Source organism: Mya arenaria, chromosome 12 (assembly GCF_026914265.1).
Source record: "Mya arenaria isolate MELC-2E11 chromosome 12, ASM2691426v1".
Taxonomy (NCBI): domain Eukaryota; kingdom Metazoa; phylum Mollusca; class Bivalvia; order Myida; family Myidae; genus Mya; species Mya arenaria.
The window spans coordinates 55876228-55890202 of NC_069133.1; the positions used below are offsets into that span (position 1 = coordinate 55876228).

At 35.2% G+C, this 13975-nt stretch overlaps 1 long non-coding RNA gene across 4 annotated transcripts in view; it reads left to right on the plus strand.

The window, feature by feature from the left end:
- The first annotated feature begins 1729 nt into the window (after positions 1 to 1729).
- The window catches only part of LOC128212327 (uncharacterized), a 42795-nt gene continuing 30549 nt past the window's right edge, over positions 1730 to 13975 (plus strand). For 3 of the 4 annotated variants that reach the window (XR_008257432.1, XR_008257434.1, XR_008257433.1), the window contains exons 1-3: positions 1730 to 1907; positions 5655 to 5735; positions 7622 to 7745. This is a non-coding gene — a long non-coding RNA (uncharacterized LOC128212327). Of the gene's footprint in view, positions 1908 to 2393; positions 2635 to 5654; positions 5736 to 7621; positions 7746 to 13975 lie in introns of those variants that run through there. The other variant, XR_008257435.1, reaches the window with a different exon arrangement.

A 13975-nucleotide genomic window follows, 5' to 3' on the forward strand; every position in this document is an offset into this window, starting at 1 on the left:
TTTCCATGTAGGGGACGCTAAACCCTTCAAGATGCACCCCTTGGGGTGTGCGGGATGATAGTTTTTGACTGGTTTCAACAGCGTCAAAGTACGCGCAAATTCGCGACATTTCGTACACAAAACGCGCTCCCATATAGCTACTAAGGGGGAGCTAATCTCGAAGGTATCTTCGGAACCAAGAGTGATAGGAGCTTGGTTCTGGTATTGAAATTTACGTCTCACCATACCCTACGTCACGCGCACGTCGGTGCGTCGCTGTCGTTATTACGTGACCGTTTCCATTCGCCTATAACGTTATTTTATACACTAAAATGCAGCACAAAATGCCGTAAAATGGGGTTGGCAATCTCGAAGATATCTCAGCATCCCTACACGTGATCAGGCTGGGACCAATTTTTCCATGTAGGGGACGCTAAACCCTTCAAGATGCACCCCTTGGGGTGTGCGGGATGATAGTTTTTGACTGGTTTCAACAGCGTCAAAGTACGCGCAAATTCGCGACATTTCGTACACAAAACGCGCTCCCATATAGCTACTAAGGGGGAGCTAATCTCGAAGGTATCTTCGGAACCAAGAGTGATAGGAGCTTGGTTCTGGTATTGAAATTTACGTCTCACCATACCCTACGTCACGCGCACGTCGGTGCGTCGCTGTCGTTATTACGTGACCGTTTCCATTCGCCTATAACGTTATTTTATACACTAAAATGCAGCACAAAATGCCGTAAAATGGGGTTGGCAATCTCGAAGATATCTCAGCATCCCTACACGTGATCAGGCTGGGACCAATTTTTCCATGTAGGGGACGCTAAACCCTTCAAGATGCACCCCTTGGGGTGTGCGGGATGATAGTTTTTGACTGGTTTCAACAGCGTCAAAGTACGCGCAAATTCGCGACATTTCGTACACAAAACGCGCTCCCATATAGCTACTAAGGGGGAGCTAATCTCGAAGGTATCTTCGGAACCAAGAGTGATAGGAGCTTGGTTCTGGTATTGAAATTTACGTCTCACCATACCCTACGTCACGCGCACGTCGGTGCGTCGCTGTCGTTATTACGTGACCGTTTCCATTCGCCTATAACGTTATTTTATACACTAAAATGCAGCACAAAATGCCGTAAAATGGGGTTGGCAATCTCGAAGATATCTCAGCATCCCTACACGTGATCAGGCTGGGACCAATTTTTCCATGTAGGGGACGCTAAACCCTTCAAGATGCACCCCTTGGGGTGTGCGGGATGATAGTTTTTGACTGGTTTCAACAGCGTCAAAGTACGCGCAAATTCGCGACATTTCGTACACAAAACGCGCTCCCATATAGCTACTAAGGGGGAGCTAATCTCGAAGGTATCTTCGGAACCAAGAGTGATAGGAGCTTGGTTCTGGTATTGAAATTTACGTCTCACCATACCCTACGTCACGCGCACGTCGCCTTCCGTATTGAATGTCTAAGATAGTGGTCGCCGATTTATCAGGATCTGCGGGGTGGCATATCTTGTTTTGTAGTATTCTATAACCGTTTGTATCGTTAACGTTTTCTGGCGTTTATTACATAAGTAAGTACATTGTCACTCAAGAAGCACAGGTGTCAAAATAGTTTGTATGAAAATGGTATATAAATAAATTTGGGATCCCCGACCTGGGCATACAAAATATTTTTATTGTAAAACGATCATTTCCAACGCCGTAAACTGTTGACTGCTACCACGGGACTACTAAGTAGTTGCCTGCAACATATGCCAAACACAACAAAAACAGCAAAAGACGAAGAATAATTGTTGGCGTGTGCAGCCCTTACTAATATATCGCATGGGTGGATGAACGTGATTTAAAAGGCATCAACGAAACATTCGGTTCAATGATCATGTTTAGCAAAACCTTGCCTATTTAAACACCATGAGCAGAGGTACCTAGAGATCGGATGAACAAAGATTCGGATATCATGATCTTGTGATAGTGTCGCGTCTCAAATTAATGCAAAACAATATATTGACATCTCAATTCTATACATGCGTAAAAATAAAAACCTCAACCCTAACCCTAACTGAATTAAAATCATTGTATTAAAACGGTACCTGGTCAACTAGTCCACCTAAATGGCCGGCAACCAATTTTTGACGATTTTTAGACTATGGCAGACTGATAACCATTACTTTTTTGTATGTACGTTTTTCATTGAGACTTATCTTATAACTATTAAAACATCTTTCAAGTTATTGTTATAGTTGAAGTATATATAAGGACACGTTAAAAAGAAAGAGTTCATATAGCATAGGAACTTTTCATGTACATTGTTATATTGTTGATGCTACTGCAGAATGATGATGATGATGATGATGATGATGATGATGTTCGTGATGATGATGATGATGATGATGATGATATGATGATGATGATTAGGTATCACCATTTTTGAACACTGTTGCGTTGCTCTGCACAATACATAGAAAAGCGAGGATAACTGTGACTGCGCACAGGGTTAACAATCATTGACGGATGGGTACAAATTTATTCGATAAAAATCAACATGTATAAAAATGGTGGACTGCTACGCTCATTTCGTGACCCAGAGTATATTTATGTGAAAATAACGACTCTAACGACAAATCCAACCCAGTTAAGATCACTGTCAGGTACATTTCGAACAATTATATCATTATTATTCAACATCGATGCATAATATTACTATATATTGTTTCGCCCAGTGTTAAATGGTAGAGAGTTGTAGCGTTACAGGGATACACATGAAATGTCAAAATAATAAAAAAGTATCCCTGATCGCTCATTATTGTAGCAACCTGGTCAACAGGGATACACATGAAATGTCAAAATAATAAAAAAGTATCCCTGATCGCTCATTATTGTAGCTACCTGGTCAACTAGCCATTTTAAGGCAAATAGTCTAAAATAATAGACATGTTATACAGGATTCTTCCAATCCCGTACGTCTAAACTGGTTGGTACAAAAAAACAAGGGTGTTTTGAAAAATACTGAAAGTGTATTAAGTGGAGTTTTATGGCTGAAATTGATCATAAAGGTTTATATTCATATTTTACCATGTAAGTGAAGAGTTATTTTGCACAAAACAAGCATTTGATGCATTAAAACACAAATGTCATGATTTTAACACATTATTTACCTTTCAAATAAAACGTAGGTTGACTGACACACACAACAATTATGCCAAGCGGAACAACTTAACCCAATCGTAATAACGCTGCCACCACCGACAAGCTTCAAATAGACCTCACAAATACATGTACAATCATAACAACTTGGCCATCGGAATCCGATTGTTTTAAAATTGTGCCCTAAAGCCTTGCAGGTGCCCTTCATGTATATATTGCTATGTTTTGACAGAATGAAATGAAGAAAACCGTTCAAACTCATAATTATTCGTTGGATATTTTTTGTGTACGGAACTAATTTAAATTAACATTATCTGGTAATATTTCTTGTTTTTATGATAATTTATAGACGCAATATGCCTTAACCCGGAATCCCAAATAACTACCCACTTTTCATACATACAAAAGAATTTGTACGTGAAGGATTTGCCATATCAAAAATCGTAAAAAAATTCCGTCATACAATTACTTGGACCATTGAGCCAAATAGGCCCCATTTTGGTCAATAGCCCTCACTTGGAAAAAAATGGTTAAAACGCCCCCAATTTGGTCAAAACGCCCCAATTTGGTCAAATAGCCACCACTCCTTTTTATTTAAATGTATATTTGAAGGTAAGTTATAATATTTTTAAGATATTTGTATGAAATTTACATACCCAGTAATTGCTAATCAAACAACAGCATTTGTTGATAATTAAAATGTTTTAAAATATAAAATATAATTTGCACATATTAAAGACTTATTAATTAGAGATGATAGGGCATCTAAATTATCACATTGTGCAATAATCCTTCGTAGAAAGATTAAAGTGGGTTCATACTTATCTTAATAACTGACTTCAAAGGGTTCACACTTAGCTTAATTACTGACTTCAAATAATTAAGTTTGCACAATATTAAAGTCAGTTCACACTTAGCTTAATAACTGACTTCAAACAATTTAGTTTGCACACCTACTCATTGATATTTATGCCCCCCTTCGAATAAGAGGGGTATATATATATTGCTTTGAACATGTCGGTCGGTCGCGATCCGTCCGTCCGTCCGTCGGTAGACCAAAGCTTGTCGGGGTGATAACTCAACAATTCCTTGACATATGGTCATCAAACTTGACATGGAGATAGGGCATGACCAGTAGAGGAATATGAGGTCATCGGGTCAAAGGTCAAGGTCACAGTGACCTTAAATGGTAAAAGGATTTTAAAGCTTGTCCGAGTGATTAATCAACAATGCCTAGACCTATGGTCGTCAAAATTTACATGGAGGCTGGGGTCATCGGGTCAAAGGTTAAGGTCACAGTGACCTTTAATGATACATGGTTGTCCGATTGGCAATTTGACAATGCCTGCACCCATGGCCCTCAATCTTGACTTGGAGGTGGGGTCTGACCAGTAGATGACCCCTATTGATTTTGGGGGTCTTCAAGTCAAAGGTCAAAGGTCACAGTGACCTTGAAGTCAAACACAACAATTCATGGACCATCAAATTGGCATGAAGGTTGGGCCTGACCAGCAGTCTCATGATTCCTCTTGATTTTGATTTCATTGGGTCAAAGATCACAAAAAGGTTAACAAAGCTTCTCCCAGAGATATCTCAACAAAGCCTGGACCTATGATCATCACATTTGACTTGGGGGTTGGGCCTTAACTGTAGATGACACCTTTTAATATATGTGGAAGGGGTCATCGGGTCAAAGTTCAATGTCACAGTTACCTTGAACGCAAAAAGCTTGTCTGTGTGATAACTTGACAATGCCTGCACCCATGGCCCTAAAGCTTAAAATGATTGATTGTTAGCAAAGCTTTCATTGTAGAAATGAGTTCATGAATGTGGTGCTGGATGACAATTTTTAAAGAGTATATCGGATTATTCATGTTTGTTTTGTCGTATTGACATTTTTAAGTGTATATTGGTTTTTTCATTTTTATTAAGTCATATTTATTAATTGTGAGTGTTTGGTTGCAAAATGGACTATCCTTGTGTAGAAAGCATTAAAACTGTCAAATATATATGGCGCAATATATTCTCCATCAACAGATTCTTGCATTTTTCTTTTCGGATTTTTTTTGAAAAGGAATATTTATAACAACACCAAAATTTAAGTGTTAAGTACAAATAACGCCATGTCAGCCGTTGTATAAAAAATGAGTTGTCCGATATATCACTGTCTGTTTCCGGACTTTTCCTGTGCCATCATACTTCATTACAACTGGAATTTTAAGCTTCTTGACCCGACCGACACTTTCCACATAATTATATTTGAAAAAAGGTATTGAAAATATTTACTAAATGTAAAAAAATATATCTGAGTGGCTAAATCTAGTTGTCTTGTATATGTGTTTTCAGAGCAAAACCACAATAAAGAAGCTTGATTTTGTAACAGAAACCTGGTTGTATATTGCTGACTAAGACCGAATGACTGTATAACATTACAAGCTCCTGTGTGCTGTGCTTGTTTTAAGTCAACTTTTTTCAGTCAGTTTGATATATAATTATGTTAACACTTTTTTTTCCTTTTTAACAGGACCATTTCCTGTATTGGTGGAGGAGAAAACTGATGCTCCCTCCTATTGGGATACAGATGCAGAGAACTCGATATTCAAAAGTATGTAACGATTATTGTGATTCTTTATGATTTATCTTCTCTTTTTCATTCTGCAGTATATGTTGATAAGCTAGAATTGAAAATAGTGATATTAAGTGCCAAGTAAATAACACCCACTTTTGAATATTTTTAAATTATGTTTTTGTTTTCTGACATGCATGATCCTTACCACTCCTGTGATTTCTCTAGATAACGCTCCAGGGCTTTCATTAAAGTGACACTCTTAATCAAAATCAATATATACACATGTAAACAAACATATATTTTTACTGATAAACCTTTAACGACTTACTAAAAAATGCATTTATGTACAATATTTAATACTGATAAGTAAGTTTGTAACCCTGTATTTTAAAACAGAAAATTGCAAAAATATTAAATGATTGGTGATAGTTAAAAGATTTACTGTGATCTACTATAGTGGCATAGGGTAGAAATACAGTCTTTTAATTTTATGCACATTTATTACAAATTAAACTCCGTATCCTTCTTAAGAACAATTGTTTTCAACATTTATTCATCCTTAGTGGATATTAAAACAAAGAATTAATTGTAGTAAATCTAATTTGGGAGTATTAAAGAGTGTATATTTAAGACTTTGAAACTGGAAGTATTAACTTCCTGTCAATCATTACTTGAAGTTGTTACTGAAATTTGGAAGTTTAGGTCTCTCGCAGTTTTCAGCTTGTAGTAAAAAATCAAATAATTTGCAAGTTGCCATAATCAGAGATTTATATTATTAAAATACATACTTCTTGAAGCCTGATTCAAATTGTGACCATCAAAGTAATATTGACACCAGGTGTTGATATTTTTAAATTCCAAGCTCTCAACTGTGGAAGTTTTCTTCAAAATTATGGAAGTTTCTGTACATCCAAAGAATCAATTTTGGAAGTATGAGCCAATATCTAATCTAGGGAGTAATATACTTTAAACTTTAACGGAAGCCTTTACACTCTCCAAAACATGCAGATAATGATTTTTGCCAGAAGCTCTTTCCTTCATGAAACAATACCAAATTATTATGTGTACACCTGTGCTTGGCATCACATTATTTGAACAAGCCTGTCTATATAAAATCTAGAATTTAATAAAACAAGAAAGCAGTTCACCAGTGCAAGGCTTATAGGCTTGTGCAGTTTTTACAACATGTCTTGAATGTTTAATTTTTGAGGGATGTCACTTTAGCTTTTATTAAATAGCAGACACTTTAATTGCCAAATATTAAAAGGTCATCCTCTTCAGATGCATGAATATGACCTGCCCCACTCACATGGGTCTGTTCATTGTAAATCATTTTCTTTTGTTGAACAAAACTAATTTAAAACTATATTAAACTTAGACAATATTGATGTATGTCCCTATTTATGTTAATGACCAAATATAATCAAAGTTGTCAAAAAAATCAATCTGTGAGAGTGCAGCTTTTAAACTTCTAAATTGTCTACACAGTTAATCAACAAACCTGGTACATAATACTTACACTGTACCGACATTCCTCGTACATAATACTTACACTGTACCGACATTCCTCGTACATATACTTACACTATACGACATTCCTCGTACATAATACTTACACTATACGACATTCCTCGTACATAATACTTACACTATACGACATTCCTCGTACATAATACTTACACTACTTACAATGTACCAACTTTTTTTTTTGTCAGCAGCTCTGTATCACTGGTTTTCAGACAATGTGCGGAAATTGGCTCATTCCAAGACAAAAAGTGAAATATGTTGTCAACCTGTGAGACTGCAGCTTTAAATATGAGTATTTTTCACTCAAGCTCCTTGATCACTTACCTTTAGGTTAAATGCACCTCCATTTTTATTTGTTTTAGGATTTTATTAATTTGTTTTAAAATGTATTACAGGCTGGAGCTACAGCTGCGGCAAATTAAAATGGAAATTATGATGGCAGTGGCCTACTTGAGTTTCACAAAACTTCCACTGAGATTGAGACCAGCATGCAAGACCAAAGTCAAAGAACACAACAAGGTACATTCTTGTTTTATAATTCTTATCGGGTTTTTTGTCACTGTTTGTAACCTGTCTCTGAGCTATTGAAATAAAACACTGCACAGAAGATTATCTCAATAACAAGGATTTTCGGTGAAATAACTGTTTTGTGCACAATGTTAGAAGACTGAGCACAAGTTAAAATTTATTTATTCTACAATAATTGTGAAGGAAGTTTTATTAAATTGTACAAGTTCGCTCTCTTGGAATGATGTTGAGAGAGAGTCTGTAGTTACAAGTTTGCTCTCTTGGAATGATGTTGAGAGAGAGTCTGTAGTTACAAGTTTGCTCTCTTGGAATGATGTTGAGAGAGAGTCTGTAGTTACAAGTTTGCTCTCTTGGAATGATGTTGAGAGAGAGTCTGTAGTTGAGGGCCAACCAAACTCAAATGTGCCGAAGAAATCAAACCAACCATACAAATAATTGAATAGTTAGTTATTGCTTAGTTGAAGCTCTGTCTATTGGTAGCAAATATGCCTGTATGGTTAGTGTATTAAGACAAGAAAACTTTAATGTGTGAGAAATATTTTAAATTTTGTCCATTAATGTTACGTTTAAAATTCCAATTTGATTACATTTTCTTAATTTGTTTTTTTTTTCAAACTTTTATAAAACAAAGTTTTTGTAGTATTAAAGTACTTAAAGTACTTTAAGGGACTCACTTATGCTTTTGGATCAATTTAAATGTACCTGAAGACTTATTTTATAATTATTTGACTCTTTGAAACCAAAATTGCAGAAAAACAGCAACAATTAAAGTATTTAAAATAAGCTGGCTGTATTGGGGTGCAAACCCACTGCAGAACAGGCAAGAAAAAAAGAAAACTGATGCCTTCACCACTCAGTCCAAAGGATTCCTTTAATAGCTGATGTATATTTTAACTGTAGTCTGGGTATACAAGTATTATGGGTCAGTCCGTTTATATTCTTTATTTCCAATTAAAAAAAGAAAAAGGCCAGCAGTGTAATAAGTATTATTTAACAACAATGCAAAAAAGTAGAAAACATTTTTCAGATGCGAATTCAATAAGTGTCAGGACAGCAATGCCTGAGAGATAGAATGTTACGGGTAATTACATGTATGAATGAATTCTAATATTATCCAAATGATAGTTGTTAAAATGACCACTTAAATACATACACACTGACCACCCTCTCACACACTATATAATAATGTACGCGCAATCTAAACGCAAGCAGGCAATGATAAATTAACATGAACATATGAATAAAACACCCCATTACACTTCCCCCATAAGGGAAAGTTTGTTATTTAAGTTGTCTCCCTAGCACCGTATAAAATGTTAAATGCCTCATCAAAAAGGAAGAAACATACAAATACTAAACAATGTGACAAATATATGCATGTGCACATATCTGAGTCGCAAAACAAGAATCTTTTTTAAACACCATTGAATGCAATTACAAGTTCAGAAAACTAAACGTACAGTTTATATATATAAGATCAAATAAATAAAATATGAGCACTGAAATAAATTCATTATAGATAAACTTGTCTATTACAACCTGAAATAAAACAGAAAATTAATTTATCTCCTGAGACTGGGTTTATACTAAAACAATCAACAACAGATAGATAGATAGATAGATTCTTTTATTCCTCCAACAATGGAGAGCATTACATATTTATAACATACAATACATGAATATACAGTTGATATATAATCATAACATAGAAAAGAATAGGAACATGATATGCATGACATCAATTTCAGGGTACACAACAATACAAAGTATGGGAAATAAATGACATGTCCCTACATTACACATTGTCCTGCATTTTAGATAGAGTTATGACAATGATATAAAAGGAGTGATATTTATAAGTAAAGTAAACATAGTAAAATAGATAGTTACTTTTACAAAAAAAACAACAACAAAAAAACAACCCAAATGAACGAGACTTCAAAAGAGGGTATGTTTACACACATTGTACATGTAATTACATATGCGGTAAAAAATGAGCCAGTGGCTTGCTGAGAAAATGTAAGTATCGTAGTACCGTCTTGAAAATATGTACTCGACTGTGGTCGCTGAGCGTAAAAGATCCGAAACCGGACATCATTTCTAATAATTGTTCGGAATAATGCATTTGACAAAATTCGTCATACTGATTTACTGTGAACATTAAACTTAATTTTCGCCAAAGGCACTGCCTAGTAGTATCGTTCGAACGACAAAATAACAAACATGTTCTGAAATGAAATACGTTTGATCAGAACATAGTGTGCACTTAGTAACGTAGGGTCTACTGAAAATTTTACTTAGAGCTAGAGCCACCGTCCTGCAATATTTCAATTGCTCGCGATAAATTTGACTGAACCTCCGTATAATACATGGTGATATTTCATTATTTATAGACAGAAAACCACGCAAACTGTCTTCACTCAATAGCCTTGATTGATATTCTGCGTAAGCGACTTCGTAAACAGATTTCTCAACGATGTTTTTCCACGTTCACATTTCTGGAAACGTGCCATTTTTTATATTGGTTTACATAAGCCAAAATATTGTAGTTGCTCAAAATTTGGTAAATATCGGGGGGAAATCCTGTTATTTGACTTGGATTCTCAAGGATTGCAAGAAGTCTGTATATAAATATTCGTTTAACGGTTTTCGCGGGGTACAGTTTGCAAAGATAAAATTCCGATATAGCCTAGTGCTACGTCTGATCTACATGCGCGCGAAAATCCTTGAATCGACTAAGGGAGTTTATTTGTGTTACTGTGATATTGTACCAAACCTCGCAACTGTATAAAGCCTTTGGAAGCAGTATCTTTTCGTACAAATGTTTCATGGTTATGGGGTGTGGACATTGGTCAACTTATACCCCGCAATCAGTTAGACCGAAATAAGTTTTTCTTAATGTATTGCATGTATCTTTTATACTCTTATTTGAGTTCATATACATGTCGTATAGTACACCGAGATGCATGTAACTGACTGTTTCTTCTACATAATCTGTTTCTAAATACCACGACCGTTTACTACGTTAAATACAACTACTTCTGTTTTACTAGCATTATACCGATATTGTCCTTTGATTGAATTAGAATAACAAATGTTCATTAGTTCTCTCAGGCCATTTTGCTGAGCGAGAGTAGTACAATGTGGTCGGCGTGCGTTGGACAACCTACATTGACGTCTAATATAGTCAACGAGTGCCTTGATTTCTTAATTGTATGCATTAGATTATTAATGTAGAGGAGATACAAAACTGGACTCCAGCATTGGCCTTGTCTCGTTCCTGGTTGTATAGGGAACCATTCAGATACTCATACTTGTGTTCGTACGCAGCTATAAACGTTTTCGAATATATTAATGCAAACTTTAACAAATATGGGTTGACACCATCATCGTTTAACTTTGTAAGCAGAATTGTAAAATTAACATGATCAAACGCCTGACGAACATCAAGTGATCAGGTATACAGCTTACGACTGTTTTTCCTTGTAAAATATATGCTTTCACGAACAAGAAATGATGTCATGATACAACTAAAACCTTTTTGAAAGCCACCTTGGAGGCTATTGCCCAGTAGCCACTCTTCACATTTTATTTCAAATAGAATTAACTTTTCATAAAGTTTCAGTACAGTAGAGCACAATGATATAGCGCGATAGCTATTCGGATTGCTTTTCTTTTTGTTCCCGCCTATGTATAAAGTCGTGATAATGCCTCTTTTCATGCCAATAGGGAAATGAGCAAATGTTTTAATATTGTAAAACAGTCGTAATAATAACAGAATTGTTTTTTGTCCGCAGTATATTAATTGTTCATAATTAAATTTGTCATAGCCACTTGCTTTTCCTTTTTTGCAAGTTTTCAAACATTGTAAAATTACTTTTTTTGTTAGATAAAAGTCAACATAAGTTCCTACTGCCAGATTAGATTTGATGATGTTCAACCTTTCTTCACACGTTAAAAGGTGTTCATCATCAAAACTCGGATCAATGTCAGTTCTGTATAGATCAGAAAAATGTTCTTCCCAACCATTGTTTATATCTTGAGAATTATTACATCTACGGTCGCCAAATGTCATTTCAAACACTTTTTGGTTAGTTGTTGACTTGCGACGTTTGTTAATTAAGCGCCAAAACTCATTATTGTCAATGGTGACCCTCTACAAAAATACATTAAGGGTCACGATTGATCAACAACAACAACAACAACAACAATAGCAACAACAACAAAATGGCCAACTTCCTATTTTACTTTCTCCTCTAAAACTACTACTCCAATTTCCATTAAACTTTACAGTAAGCTTCTTTGGGTGACCCTCTACAAAAATACACCAAAGAACATGATTGATCAACAACAACAACAACAAAAACAACAAAATTGATAAAATGTTAAAATCTGTATGATATGTAACAGTAACTCTTGAAGCAAGGGCAGCAAGTATTGCTTCATGGTCTCCCTTTTTGTTGGAGATTTCTCTACTTTCTATTTTTTTGGAACAAGGGAATAGATTTAAACAAATTAAGTCTTCAACATAATCCTTTTAAGGTAATTATTGTTCTTTTTTTAGGTTCATAGATTCAAATAATTCTAATACACTTTATTCTTTAGAAGAATTTTTTTTTTTATTAATGATAAATTAAATAATTTGACTTTTCCATTGAAGATTCATGTAGATTATTTTAAGCTACAATCTTATCTTATTTGTGGATAGTGAATAAGCCTTAATGAATTTATTAAAAGAAACATTTGAGTTTGAACATGTGAAGGAAGGTGATGTTGACCTAGATTGTAGAGAAGTGATGATATTAGTGGAAGGTGCTGAAGGTGTTCTGATGTTTGATATTTAGAGTTTAAGGCAGTTTATTGATTTGATTGGATGGTACACTGTTTATTGTTTGTGTATCTATAAGGGATGCAAACGAATGGCAAAACTGATATTCGAATATTCAGTAATTCTTTCGATCGAATATTCGATTACCAAAGTACATATTTTAGAAGATGTTGTTTTAAAACTACTTTGATTATTCGCTAAAGTGTTAGCTGGGACATTTTTACCCTAGTTTGTCATAGCCCGGAGTAAGCGCTGCAGATACCGATTTCCCCAAATGAGCTTTTGATTTTTGCTCTATTGGCCAAAGGTCAGAAGAGCTTACGCGATAGTTATTTGTACGTAGTATGTGCATCCGTGCGTCTGTAAACAATTCATGTTCATACGATACAGTCTTCAGTTTTGATTGTATCTTGATGAAACGATCATGATCATATATCCATTAGAGCTTGGTTCCTTTCGAAAACCAGCCAGATCCGCCCATGCATGCCAAGATTATGGGCCTTGATAGTATAAAAATCATGTTAACAATTGCTCGTTAACACAATACAGACTTCAGTTTTGATTGTATCTCGATGAAACTTGTACAGTATCTACATATCCATAAGAGCTCGGTTCCTTTCGAAAACAAGCCAGATCCGCCCATGTATGCCTAGATTATGGCCCTTGATGGTATAAAAAAATCAGTATGTCAGTAAACAATTGCTCATTAACATGATACAGCCTTTAGTTTTGATTGTTTCTCGATGAAACTTGTACAGTATCTACATATCCATTAGAGCTCGGTTCCTTTTGAAAACCAGCTGGATCTGCCCATGCATGCCTAGATTATGGGCCTTGAAATGATTAGACCTTGATAGTATAAAAATGCTATTGTGTAATCAATGCTTGCGAACATGATACAGTCTTCAGTTTTGAGTATCAGTTACCCATAAGGGGTTGGTTCTTTTTCAAAAACAGTGATGTTGACCACACAAAACATAAGAAAAAGCAATACATTATAAACGAATACGGAATAATTTCAATCCTATATTTTTAAACAATGTGAAATTAGATGGATTACTAGTCAAATAGTGTTTGCACCAAAGAAGGGCCTTACTTAGGATTAGCAGCCTCGTTCTGAGATTGACCTCTTAATTAACTAAATATAACTATGGAAAACCCAAACTAACTCGGGAACTAAGTAAAATAATAATATGAAAACAAAGATTGATTTGACTCATCTTATGAACAACGTTATAGAAAATGTATCCTAAAACGCTATATTATATATATATATACATTTGTATTTCAATGCTCGAACATTGTAACGAAACATGGAAAACCTTTTAAAGCACATGGTTGTATGTCACAACATTATTGTTGCACATGGTGTTTATATCATCACTGCGATTTA